Genomic DNA, 13204 nt, shown 5'->3' on the forward strand with positions numbered 1-13204 from the left:
CTTGCTGACTCCTAAAATGTCGATGTTCACTCTTGCCATGTCTGTTTGACCACTTCCAACTTGCCTTGATTCATGGACCCAACATTCCAGGTTCCCATGAAATATTACCCTTTACAGCATCAGACCGTGCTTCCATCACCAGTCACATCCACAGCTAGGTGCTGTTTTTGTTTTGGCTGCGTCTCTGAATTCATTCTATTCTGGAGTTATTTCTCCACTGATCTCCAGAAGCATATTGGGCACCTACCAATCTGGGGAGTTCACCTTTCAATGTCCTATCTTCAATAGGCTTCCATAAACAGTGGGCTTTATTTTATGGAGTTCTTTCCAGGGTGTAGCAGCTAACAATGCTGAAACCACCTTACATACAATCTGAAGAGGAGAAATAAATTGATAAACAGCAGATGGCGCAAGCCAGGCTCCTCACTATAGGAGTGGGAAGTTACAGATAAGCAAAGGAGCGAGAGAATGAAGCTGAGCCCCTGACAGCCTCTCCTTTTGGCTCAGAGTTGCTTCCATTATCCAGAAAAACATCTACTTGTGCTTTATTGACTATGCCAGAGCCTTTGACTGTGTGGACCACAAAGAACTCTGGAAAATATTTAAAGTGTTGGGAATATCAGACCACCTGACCTTCCTCTTGAGAAACCTGTATGCAGCTCAGGAAGCAACAGATAGAACTGGACATGGAACAACAGACTGGTTCCAAATAGGAAAAGGAGTACCTCAAGCCTGTATCTTGTCACACTGCTTATTGAACTTATATGCAGAGTACATCAGGAGAAACACTGGGCTGGATGAAGCACAAGCTGGAATCAAGATTACTGGGAGGAATATCAATAACCTCAGATATGCAGATGACTCCACCCTTATAGCAGATAGCGAAGAAGAACTAAAGAGCCTCTTGAGGAAAGTGAAAGAGGAGAGTGAAAAAGCTGGCTTAAAACTCAACATTCAGAAAACTAAGATCATGGCATCCCATCCCATCCCTTCATGGCAAATAGATGGGGAAACAGTAGAAATAGTGACAGACTTTATATTTTGGGCTCCAAAATCACTGCAGATGTTGACTGCAGCCATGAAATTAAAAGATGCTTGCTCCTTGGAAGGGAAGTTATGACCAACCTAGAAAGCATATTAAAAAGGAGAGACATTACTTTGCTGACAAAGGTCTGACCAGTCAAAGCTATGGTTTTTCCAGGGGTCATGTATGGGTTGGGAGTTGGACTATAAAGAGAGCTGAGCACTGAAGAATTGATGCTTTTAAACTGTGGTGTTGGAGAAGACTCTTGAGAGTCCCCTGGGCTACAAGGAGATCCAACCAGTCCATCCTAAAGGAAATGAGTCCTGAATATTCACTGGAAGGACTGATGCTGAAGCTGAAACTCCAATACTTTGGCCACCTGATGGGAGGAACTGACTCTTGCAAAAAGACCCTGATGCTGGGGAAGATTGAAGGCAGGAGGAGAAGGGGATGACAGAGGATGAGATGGTTGGATATCATCACTGACTCAATGGACATGAGTTTGAGTAAACTCTGGGAGTTGGTGGTGGACAGGGAGGCCTGGCGTGCTGCAGTCCATGGGGTCACAAAGAGTCAGACACGACTGAGCAACTCAACTGAACTGAAGTGAACTGAACTGCTTCCATCAGGACCACAGTCACCTGCGTGGAGTCTGTTACGATCCGCTTTCCCCCACCTGGCTCTTCCTCTTCCTCCCTGTGATAATTCCAGTGACATTTCTAGCCCAGGTCCCTCTCCCAGGCTAGCCACATTTGTCCAGCTAGTGCATCCCCATCTCACTTCAGGGGCTAACAGACCCCTCAGAGGACTGTGATCCTGCTGCCCCCCACACCCAGGAGGCAGCCCCATCTTTCAGGGTTGCTGAGCTCAGATATCTGGTGTGACCAAAAAGGACTCTATGGGGTTTTCCCAGGACAGACTCCTTCTCCTATATCCTCTGCTGTAGCCCTTCTCTGAAATATCTAGATTAATGGTCTCTGATGCATACTTCCTGAGTTGTTTTACAGATGCTAAAACCGACTCCAAAGTGAAGAAGTTAACTACCTGGTGATCATGAACACACTGCCCCGGAGCTACTGGGGCCTAAAAATTTGTTAACTGTGTGCTACCTTACCATCAACCCAGAACTGTGTACTAGCTGATCATGTGCCCTGTGTCAGCTACAGACAGACACTTGCCATGGGCACTTTCCATCTACCTTTACCAGGATTAAGTCATGTGCTGCTGTAGCCATTGACCTTCAGCATCCCCTGAAATGAGCTCAGGGTGGAGAGCAGAAATAAGGCACTCTGTGCTCTGGGGAAGCAGGGAACTGGCAGGACAGGTCTTCGGGTAGATATTCTCAGGAGGTGATTTTATAAGCTCACTTCCTGTATCTCATCATATAAAAAAGCACTAAAATCCTTCATGGTGATGACAGTTTCTCATGGCTAGCAGAAGCTTCATGAGACTGGCCGAAACTTTATATATATATATATAAAGTGTATATATATACTTGATTGCATGTATTCCTCCTTTACCAAAATCAAATCTATACTGTCCCCCCTCCCTCTATGGAGCAGGTAGATATTCTCTATGGAGCAGTTTTGCTATCTTCTGGGCCACAGTCTTCATTTTGCCCAAATATAACTTAACTTGCAACTCTCACATTGTCCATGTTTTTAACTTGACACCTGTGACCCCCCTCCCTCACTTGTCCTTTGCAATTGCTTTGCTGAAACCCTTGAAGGAGTTTGGGGTTTTAAATCACAAACCATCTGTCCTCTACATACTGCTGCTTTTACAATGAACATTTCACTTACCTTCACCACAGCCTGGTGTCAGAAGACTGGCTTTACTGCACTTGGGCGGGTGGACCCAAGTTGGGCATGGAAACACTGTGCCTCTCAGGCTCCCACTTCCATGTGCCTGAGTGACTGTCAGCCCCTCCTCCAGAACCTATGACAAGTCTCCACACTAATTCCCCTTGACACCCGCAGCCCTGGCCCAAGCCCAATACCCCCATCAGGCGCGGAAAACGCACCATGCCCCCATGGTACATCTCACGTGCCAACCCAATGCGGTATTTTGGAAACAAAAACAAGACCCATGATGCTCTCCTCCCTGTGATTTCCCCCTCACCTGATGAAGCCAGGCCTAGATCCATTCCAAGTGATTCCAGCGTCCTCATTCTTCTGACAACCCACTGACAAGGCTGTTTGTGCCAGTCTATATGTGACCTTAGTAATCTCAAATGAGGGCTACTTTATATATAGAAAATGGATTGAATGGTGGCCCCAAAAGATGTGTCCCCCCAGAACATGTGACCAGGACTACATCTGGGGAAAGTGTCTCCATAGATGTGGAGGATCTCGAGGTGAGAAGATCTTGGGTGACAGTGGCCCTCAATCCAGCTAACAGCATCCTTACAAGAGACAAAAGAGGAGAGACACAACGCAGAGGAGAAGCCACATGAAGATGAAGGCAGAGATAGCAGGGATGCAGCTGTAAGCCTGGGGATGCCTGGAACCCCAGAAGCTTGAAGAGACAGAATTCTATGCTGGAATCTCTGGACGGACTCCAGCCCTGCAATACCTTGATCTCAGATGTTTGGTCTCTACCTCTCTGTTGATGAGCACTTGAAATATTTCTACGTTTTCAGTTCAGTTCAGTCGCTCAGTCGTTTCTGACTCTTTGCGACCCCATGAATCACAGCACACCAGGCCTCCCTGTCCATCACCAACTCCCGGAGTTTATCCAAACTCATGTCCATTAAGTCGGTGATGCAATCCAACCATCTTATCCTCTGTCGTCGCCTTCTCCTCCTGCCCTAAATCTTCCCCAGCATCAGGGTCCTTTCCAATGAGTCAGCTCTTCACATTAGGTAGCCAAAGTATTGGAGTTTCAGCTTTACCATCAGTCCTTCCATTGCACACCCAGGACTGATCTCCTTTGGATGGACTGGTTGGATCTCCCTGCCGTCCGAGGGAACTCTATAGAGTCTTCTCCAACACCACAGTTTAAAACCATCAATTCTTCAGTGCTCAGCTTTCTTTACAGCCCAACTCTAACATCCATACATGACTACTGGAAAAACAATAGCCTTGACGAGATGGACCTTTGTTGACAAAGTAATGTCTCTGCTTCTTAATATGCTGGCTAGGTTGGTCATAACTTTCCTTCCAAAGAGTAAGCATCTTTTAATTCCATGGCTGCAATCCCCATCTGCAGTGATTTTGGAGTCCCCCAAAATAAAGTCAGACCCGGTTTCCACTGTTTCCCCATCGATTTGCCATGAAGTGGTTGGACCGGATGCCATGATCTTAGTTTTCTGAATGTTGAGTTTTAAGCCAACTTTTTCACTCTCCGCTTTCACTTTCATCAAGAGGCTCTTTAGCTCTTCTTCACTTTCTGCCATAAGGGGGGTGTCATCTGCATATCTGAGGTTACCGATATTTCTCCCAGCAATCTTGATTCCAGTTTGTGCTTTATCCAGTTCAGAGCTTCCCCTGATGTACTCTGCATAGAAGTTAAATAATCAGCATGACAATATACAGCCTCACTGCTGCTGCTGCTAAGTCGCATCAGACGTGTCCAACTCTGTGTGACCCCATAGACGCAGCCCCCCAGCCTCCTCCATCCCTGGGATTCTCCAGGCAAGAGTACTGGTGTGGGTTGCCATTGCCTTCTCCGATACAGCCTTGACATACTCATTTTCCTATTTGCATCCAGCCTGTCCAGTTCTAACTGTTGCATCCTGACCAGCATACAGGTTTCTCAAGAGGCAGTTCAGGTGGTCTGGTATTCCCATCTCTTTCAGAATGTTCCATAGATTATTGTGATCCACACAGTCAAAGGCTGGCATAGTCAGTAAAGCAAAAATAGATTTTTTTTCTGGAACTCTCTGGTTTTCTCGATGATCCAGCTGATGTTGGCAATTTGATCTCTGGTTCCTCTGCCTTTTCTAAAACCAGCTTGAACATCTGGAAGTTCACAGTTCACATATTGCTGAAGCCTGGCTTGGGGAATTTGGAGCATTACTTTACTAGCGTGTGAGATGAGTGCAATTGTGCGGTCGTTTGTGCATTCTTTGGCATTGCCTCTCTTAGGGATTGGAATGAAAACTGACCTTTTCCAGTCCTGTGGCCACTCCTGAGTTTTCCAAATTTGCTGGCATATTGAGTGCAGCACTTTCACAGCATCATCTTTCAGGATTTGAACTAGCTCAGCTGCAATTCCATCACCTCCACTAGCTTTATTCACAGTGATGCTTCCTTAAGGCCCACTTGACTTCACATTCCAGGATGTCTGGCTCTAGCTTGGTGATCACACCATCGTGATTATCTGGGTCATGAAGATCTTTTTTGTACAGTTCTGTGTATTCTTGACACCTCTTCTTAATATCTTCTGCTTCTGTTAGGTCCATACCATTTGTGTCCTTTATTGAGCCCATTTTTGCAGGAAATGTTCCCTTGGTATCTCTAATTTTCTTGAAGAGATCTCTAGTCTTTCCCATTCTATTGTTTTCCACTATTTCTTTGCATTGCTCGGTGAGGAAGGCTTTCTTATTCTACATTGTGGCTATAGTGAATAATGCTGCAGTGAAGCATAGTGTCCTCATTTCTGTTTAAGGCCATTTTCAGTTCTTTGCAGTATATACCTGGGAGTGCAATTAGTGGGTTGTATGATAATCCACTAGTTAGCTTTTTGAAGAAGCATCAAACTATTTTTCACAGAGGCTACACCATACTATATCCCACCAGCAATGTGTAAGTTTTCCAATTTCTCCACATTCTAACCATGATTATCTTTTTAATGTTTGTATTGGTTAATTGTGTATCTTCTTTGGGGCTCCCCAGGTGCCGCAGAGGTAGAGAATCTGCTTGCCAGTGCAGGAGATGCAAGTGACTTGGTTTCGATCCCAGTGTTGGAAAGATCCACTGGAGAAGGAAACGGTAACCCACTTCAGTATTCTTGTCTGAAAATTTCATGAACAGAAGAGCTTGGTGGTTAGGGGTCACAAGGAATCAGACAGCTGAGTGACTGGGGTTACACGCATATCCTCTATGGAGAACTGTCTATTCAAGTCCTTTGCCCACTTTTTGGCTGTGCCCCAAGGCTCGCAGAATCTTATTTCCCTGACCAATGCTTGAACTTGGGCCCAGGCCCTTGGCAGTGAAAGACCACTGGACTACCAGGGAATTCCCACCTTTGTTCATGTTTAGTGAAGTTGTTTGTCCCTTTGTTGTTGATTTCTGTTGTTGATGAGTAGATGTCGTAGATATTAAATCCTTATCAAGTTATATAATTTGCAAATATTTTCTCTCACTCTGGAGATTATCTCTTTACTTTCTTGATAATGCCCTTTAATGTACAAAGATTTTAATTAAGATGAAATTCAACTTATTTATTTTTATTTTGTTTACTTGTGTTTTTGGTGTTATATCTAAGCTTCCATCAACAAGTCAGGTTGTGTGCATTTACTTTGTTTCCTTCAAGAGTTTTATGGTTTTAGCTGCAATATTTAGGTGGTTGTGATTTTTAATCATAGTTGTATATGATGTGAAGTAGGGGTCCAACTTCCTTCTTGTACATGTCGAAATCCAGTCATCCAAGTGCCATTTGTTGAAGAGACTGCTCTTTCCCAGTTGATTGGATTTGGCATCCTTGTCAAAAATCAGTGGGCTGTAGATATATGGATTTATTTCTAGAGGCTCAGTTTTACTCCATTGGTCTATATGTCCGTCCATATACTAGTACCACTCTGTTTTAAATTCTGTAGCTTTGTTACATTTTTGAAATCTGGAAATCTCAGTTGTCCATTTCTTTTTTTCTTTTTAAGGTTATTCTGGAATATCCAGGGCTCCTTTAATTCCATATGAATCTGAATGTTGACCTATACATTTCTGAAAAAAAAGCTGTTGAAATTTTGGTAGAGATTGTGATTAATGTGTAGATCACCTTAGGCGAGGTTGTCCTTTTTGACAATATTAAGTCTTCCTCCCCATGGACTGTGAAAGTCTTTCTGTTAATTTAGGTCTTCTTTAGTTTCTTTCACCAACGTTTGGTAGTTTTCCATGTACCGGTCTTTCACTTCTTTGGTTAACTGTGTTCCTAAGTACTTCATTATTTTAAACACTAAAGGAAATCACGTTCTTCATTTCTTTTTGGGATCGTTCATTGCACATGGATAGAAACAACTGAAAACTGTGTGTTGATCTTGTATCTTGCAGCTTTACTGAATTTGTTTACTAACTTGAGTAGCTTCCTTTGGATTCACTGGAGTTTTCATACATATGATCATATAATCTGTAAAAAGATATAGTTAAAATTCTTGCTTTCCAGTTTGAATTTCTTTAATTTCAACACCCTATCTAATTACTCTGATTAGCACTTCTAGTACATCTTTGACTATCACTGATGAAAGTGGGCATCTTTATCTTGTTCCTGATCTTAGAGGGAAAGATTTCTTTTTCTCACCATTGAGTATAATGTTAGCTGTGCAGTTTTCATAATTGCCTTTATAATTTTGAGGAACTTTCCTTCCATTCCTTGATTTTGAGAGTTTTTATCATGAAAAGACATTGAGTTTTGTCAAGTGCCTTTTCTGTACCTTTTGAGAGATTCATATGGTTTTTTATCCTTTGTTCTGAAAGTGTGCTGTATTACATTGATACTCTCATGTTGAACCACTCTTCCATTCCTGGGTAAATCCCACGTGGTCATGATGTATGCTCCTTTTACTATGCTTATTGAATTGTGTTTGCTCGAATTTTGTTGAGGATGTTTGTATCCATGTTTATAAGTATTATCTGTAGCTTCCTTGTGATATCTTAGTCCGAATTGATATCAGTGTAACAGGGCCTCATCAAAAGAGTTAGGAAGTGTTCCCTTCCTTTCCGTTTTTTTCAAATAGTCTTTGTTTTCTGTTATCAGTATAGGCACTCCTAGCCTCTTTTGGTTAGTATTCATAGGGAGTATTTATTTCATTCCTCTTATCTTTCAATCTATTAAGTCTTTGGATCTAAAGGGAGTCTCTTGTAAATAGCATATAGTTGAATCATGCTGTTTTATCCATTCGGACAATATCTGCCTTTTGACGGAAAGTTTAATCTGTTTAGATTTAAAATAATTGCTGACAAGGAAGGACTTCCTTCTATTGTTTGGGTGTTTATATTATGTATATATTGTAGCTTATTATCCTTCATTTCATCCATTGATGCCTTTTCTTGGGGCAAACCCAGGCCCCAGCAGTGAAAGCACCAAGGAGTCCTAACCACTGGACTACCAGGGAACTCCTGATTTATGCTTTCTTCAATGTGTAGTTTCTGTTTTTCTAGTGAACTGTTTTGGTTGGTCATTTTGCTGCCAGTGATGCCCAAGTCCGCCTGAGCAGGGGAATCACATGTACAAATTTTTAGACACATGGATTCTGCAACTTCTCTACAAACTGTAGATCACAGTCTGCAGAACTATGTTCCAGGATTGCACGAATCTAAAGTTCTAAGATTTTCCTAAGTCATTCTGATAAACTGCGTAACCAAAGTCCTTCTTGGGGACTAGGAAATCTGCAATTGTTTTCACTAGTGTTCTATATACATGTCTTCCCTTCCATTGCCTTTTGAACATTAAAATAAAGGTCATTTAGAGAGTCAATACAGCAACTAGTCGAAGTCAAATAATCCCTCTAGCCGATAATATACTTCACTCCCCCCATCCTCTGAAAAATTTATAGCAACAATCCAGAAACCTGAAAGAGGGAATAGAGATAAAAATGTTATATGTAGCTTCTATCCTGTTAATCTTTCGGATTTCAAGGTTCATCTGTGGTACTTTTATCTTAAACTCCTGTAAACCAAGGTTGTTGCTTTAAGAAAGTACTGGTTGTAATCAAATTTTTTTCTGTAATCAAAACACAATACTGTGTGTGTGTGTGTGTGTGTGTGTGTGTGTGTGTGTGTGTGTGTGTGTGTGAACATGTGTGTGTGTGTGTGTGTGTGTGAATGTGTGTGTGTGAATGTGTGTGTGTGTGTGTGTGTGTTGATTTGGGGACCTGAGTTTAACTGATAACACCAGCAGTTGGAGAAAAAGTGAAATACAGACACACATAGCTGTTTTAATAAGAGGAAAATTTGGTTATTTTAATGTGGCCTTGCACGAACAAGGTCTTACTTATATTCTTGCTCTTTGGGAATCAGTAGCTCCACTTCCATAGTTGACTTTGCTAGTCTTCAAACCAAACTTAGTTTCGCTCTTCTACTAAAAGTTTCTAGAGGCAGTTATCAGTCATTTGTTTTGAAGAAGTTAGCAGTGAAATAAAACAGAAACCTAGAGATTGTTGTCAATATTTTAAGATGGAAAGTTGTGCTTGTTGGGGAGTTAAAGTATTAAATTCAGTCTTTTTAAAATGCTGTGTATATATTCCCATCTTTGTTGGTCCAACCAAGAAACAGGCATAAGGTGTTATTCAAAATGGAGTACATGTTACTTTTTTTTTTTCATAATTAGTAACCACCTTTCTGGGGCTTCCCCGGTGGCTCAGTGGTAAAGAATCCACCTGCAATGCAGGAGACGCAGGAGACGCAGGTTTGATCCCTGGGTGGGGAATATACCCTAGAGGGAGGGCATGGAAACCTACCCCACTAATTGTGCCTTGAGATTCCCATGGACAGAGGAGCCTAGTGGGCTAGGGTCCATAGGGTCATAAACAGTTGGACATGACTGAATCGACTGAGCGCGCACACACACACACACACACACACACACACACACACACACACAGAGCCTCTCTTCTAGGACACACATCTCTAGCAGAGGAGAACCACAGAAATCTTTTCGAAGGCTTTCATTCTTTTTGTTAGCCACAATATATATTAAACCAGCTTTGACATACAGGAGATATTTAGGATTGTGTTTATGGCTAACTGGACTCATAAGTGGGTGAGAAGATACCTAGCCATGGGCACTTTCATACCGCTTACTTCCATTCACGCTCTTTTGAAGATCAGAGTGGAATTAGCTCTTTGCAATGCTTTAGTATATCTTTGTGGTTTTGAGAAGTCCAGTTGGTGGATTCATGTTTGGCTCGCTGCATAAGAACCAACCAGTATAGTTTGGTAACAGCACAGATTCCCAACTTTTCTGTCCACGCCTCCCGCCTCCCCATCTTCTGTTCAGTTGGTCTGGGTTAGTGCTTGGAAATTAAAGTTCTCCAGCAGGCAGGTATGGGAAATATTCTGCAAGAGGCCTCTGAAGAGGTGTTCAAGTCAAGAATGTTATGAATTGCTGGAATTTCAGTATGGAAGCTACCACCACAAGTTCCATGACCTTTCCCTCCAAGTTTACAGGTGTGACTGTGTACGAAACAAAATGTGGGCCACAGCCTTTGGAGTCATTTCTGCTGCCTTGGCAGTGGTGAGTTGCTTTGGCCTGATGTTGTACGTTGGAGTGCCATTTGTGATCATAGTTGCAAATTCACCATTTCTTATTCTAGGTGAGTAAAACAAAGCATGAGGCTGCACACTGTGTATGTGGGGGTGTGGGGTGGGTAAAGGAAGGGTATTGTGTTAGATTAGGCAAAATAGTTATATATAGGTGACTCTACAGATCCAAAATAAGGAATCAGGAGAAAAAGAAAATCAAATGGAATTATGTGCCTTTCAGTTCAGTTCAGTTCAGTCACTCAGTTATGTCCAACTCTTTGTGACCCCATGGACTGCAGCACGCCAGGCCTCCCTGTCATCACCCACTCCTGGAATTTACCCAAACTCATGTCCATTCAGTCAGTGATTGCATCCAACCATCTCATCCTCTGTCTTATGTGCTTTTAAGAGTTGGAAAAATCTAGTACCCCAAATGGAAAACACAGACCAGGGACATGGACAAGTAGTTCACACACACACACCCCCTCATGCACAAACACACACAGAATCCAAAACACTAGTCATTGAAAATATAAGAAAGAAATATTTGATCTTTCCATTAATCAAGGGATGCAAATTAAACCAAAAGTGAGACACCTTTTCTTTTTATTAGATTAATGAATATTATAGCAAGACTGAAGGTTTGGGGAAGGTTGTATGCAAATAAACACACATTCTGCTGAGGGAAATTTGTAAATTGGTACATGTTTAAAATATAACTTTGCAACAAATCAAAAGACTTAAAAATTTAAAATGGAATCTGACCTGCCAATTCCACTTCTGGGAATTTGTCCTAATTATTGGATGGGTGCTCCCAAAATAGAATAAGGATGTTCATTTCAGTGTGATTTAGAATAGGAAAAAACAAGAACAGGCTAATTGTATGATAGCTTACGGTGAATGATGTTGAATTCGTGATCTCCAAAGAAGAATATTTAGCTTCTTCTCCACCAGGGACTAGGCTTGATCACTCAAGAGCTTCTGTGTAGCAGAGCTTTGTTAAAGTATAAAAAGGGACAGAGAAAGCTTCTGACATAGACATCAGAAGGGGAGGCAGAGTGCCCCCCTAGCTAGTCTTATCAAGACTTTATATACTTTTATCAGACCCACTCCCACAACATACATCTTAAATGAACAAGATTAGAATGAACAATAGAAAGATCTGACCAGACCCACTCCCATAATATACATTTTAAGATGACAAGATTAATGAGAAGGTTCTTGTTAAGGAGAAACATGTCCTCAAGCAAGGTGCAAGATGCATTGTTATATTCACTAAGACAAAGCAATGTAGAAAAGACCGTTTGTCATTTTCTCCTTGGGAGCCTCAGATCCCTTTCTCCTTATCGAGGGCTCTGGACTCCTTTCTTCTCCTCCTCCTCCTCCTCCTCCTTGGGGACCCTGGCCGTCTTATCAACCTACCTAGGAATTGACTCTCTCATTCCCCCCATTTCTTTTAGGAGGATCATGTTGCCAAGGGAAAGGGCCATCGTTTTCATTCCATAACTACGTCCTGCTGTTGAGGGGCATTGTCCCTAAGTTGTTGAGGCAATATATTCTCCTAACCGTCATATTGAGGGTCTCTGCTCCAGCGGCCCTGAGTAATAGTTGGAGGAGGCTGCAGCACTTGTAAGAGCCTGGACAACCATTTTTAACTTAGAAGCTTACAGATGGTTAGAAACAAACCCCATTTTACAGTTACAGATGTAAGGCAAGATATCCATTAAACCAAGTTAAAACATAATCAAAAAGTCACATTGTATCCATAGTTACATCAGTCCATTTTAGGGTTCTGAGATGTCATCAGATCAAGACGAGACATCATATACAATTGCTGTCAGTGCAGGTATTTGCAGAGCTGAAGAAAGTCCTTTCCTTGAAGTGGAGAAACCCACCATGCAATGCCTTTCCCTGACGAGAAGGTTGAAAAGTTGAAAGCTGAGGCACATAGTTAATTCTAAGGTTTCCGGATCTATGACAATATCTGTGCATGAAAACAGTCTCATAGAGACAGTCCCTTCTTCTTAGAGGCAGTTCAAGCCCTCGTTGGAGTCATGGGTAAAACTTTAAACCAACTGTCCTGGGTTTCCTGAGTTAGCTTCCATGGATGTCCTTTAATAACGGCATTAGCCTTCTCAACCTTTCCTGAAGGTTGGGGTCTCCAGGAACACGGTATGTAATATTCTATTCCTAGAACTTTTGACACCCCTTGAGTTACAGTAACTTTAAGACAGAACATTGTTGCTCTGAACTTTAGAGTTTAAGATCCCACTTACATCGTGAGAAGCCAGTACAGTAAGGTTTCGCCCATTCCTTAACCTCAGGATTTAGTGGATACTGCTTTTGATGTGAAAATAGGTGAGGGGTTTTGAGCTTGATAACAACAGGAACAGCATTTTGTGCTCAATCCACAGTTTTTCCACCAGCCCATACTCTAGGATTTACATTTTGTTCACTTAAAAGAAGAAGGCTCCACATTCATGAAAACAGAGGCCTGGACCATGTTCAGTATATGCCTTCCTTTAAGGGGTGAGGGAGACTCCAGCTCCATCAGAACCTCGTGAGAAAAACAGCATGGAGCCCCAGTTGCAGCTTAAAAGATGACTGAAATAATAGCATTTGGCTCATCCTGACAGTCCCATTACAGTAGTGGATTGGAAGGAAAGCAGACGAGGGGCTTCAGTGAGCACAGAGAAAATTGCCCCAGTGTCGAGAAGAAAAGCAATCAATTGCCCCCGCCCGCCACCCCCCCCCCAGAGTTATAAATCCCCAGGGTTCC

At 42.3% G+C, this 13204-nt stretch overlaps 2 protein-coding genes and 1 pseudogene across 13 annotated transcripts in view; 2 read left to right on the top strand and 1 right to left on the bottom strand.

Moving 5' to 3' along the window:
• LOC122447860 (ankyrin repeat domain-containing protein 26-like) overlaps positions 1-13204 on the bottom strand; it is a 578892-nt gene that overhangs the window by 321580 nt on the left and 244108 nt on the right. The window lies entirely within an intron of this gene.
• The window catches only part of LOC122447871, a 318875-nt pseudogene that overhangs the window by 302079 nt on the left and 3592 nt on the right, over positions 1-13204 (top strand).
• Positions 1-13204, top strand: part of LOC122447862 (ankyrin repeat domain-containing protein 26-like) — a 378001-nt gene that overhangs the window by 222437 nt on the left and 142360 nt on the right. The window lies entirely within an intron of this gene.

This window comes from Cervus canadensis, chromosome 10 (assembly GCF_019320065.1).
Source record: "Cervus canadensis isolate Bull #8, Minnesota chromosome 10, ASM1932006v1, whole genome shotgun sequence".
Classification (NCBI taxonomy): Eukaryota; Metazoa; Chordata; class Mammalia; order Artiodactyla; family Cervidae; genus Cervus; species Cervus canadensis.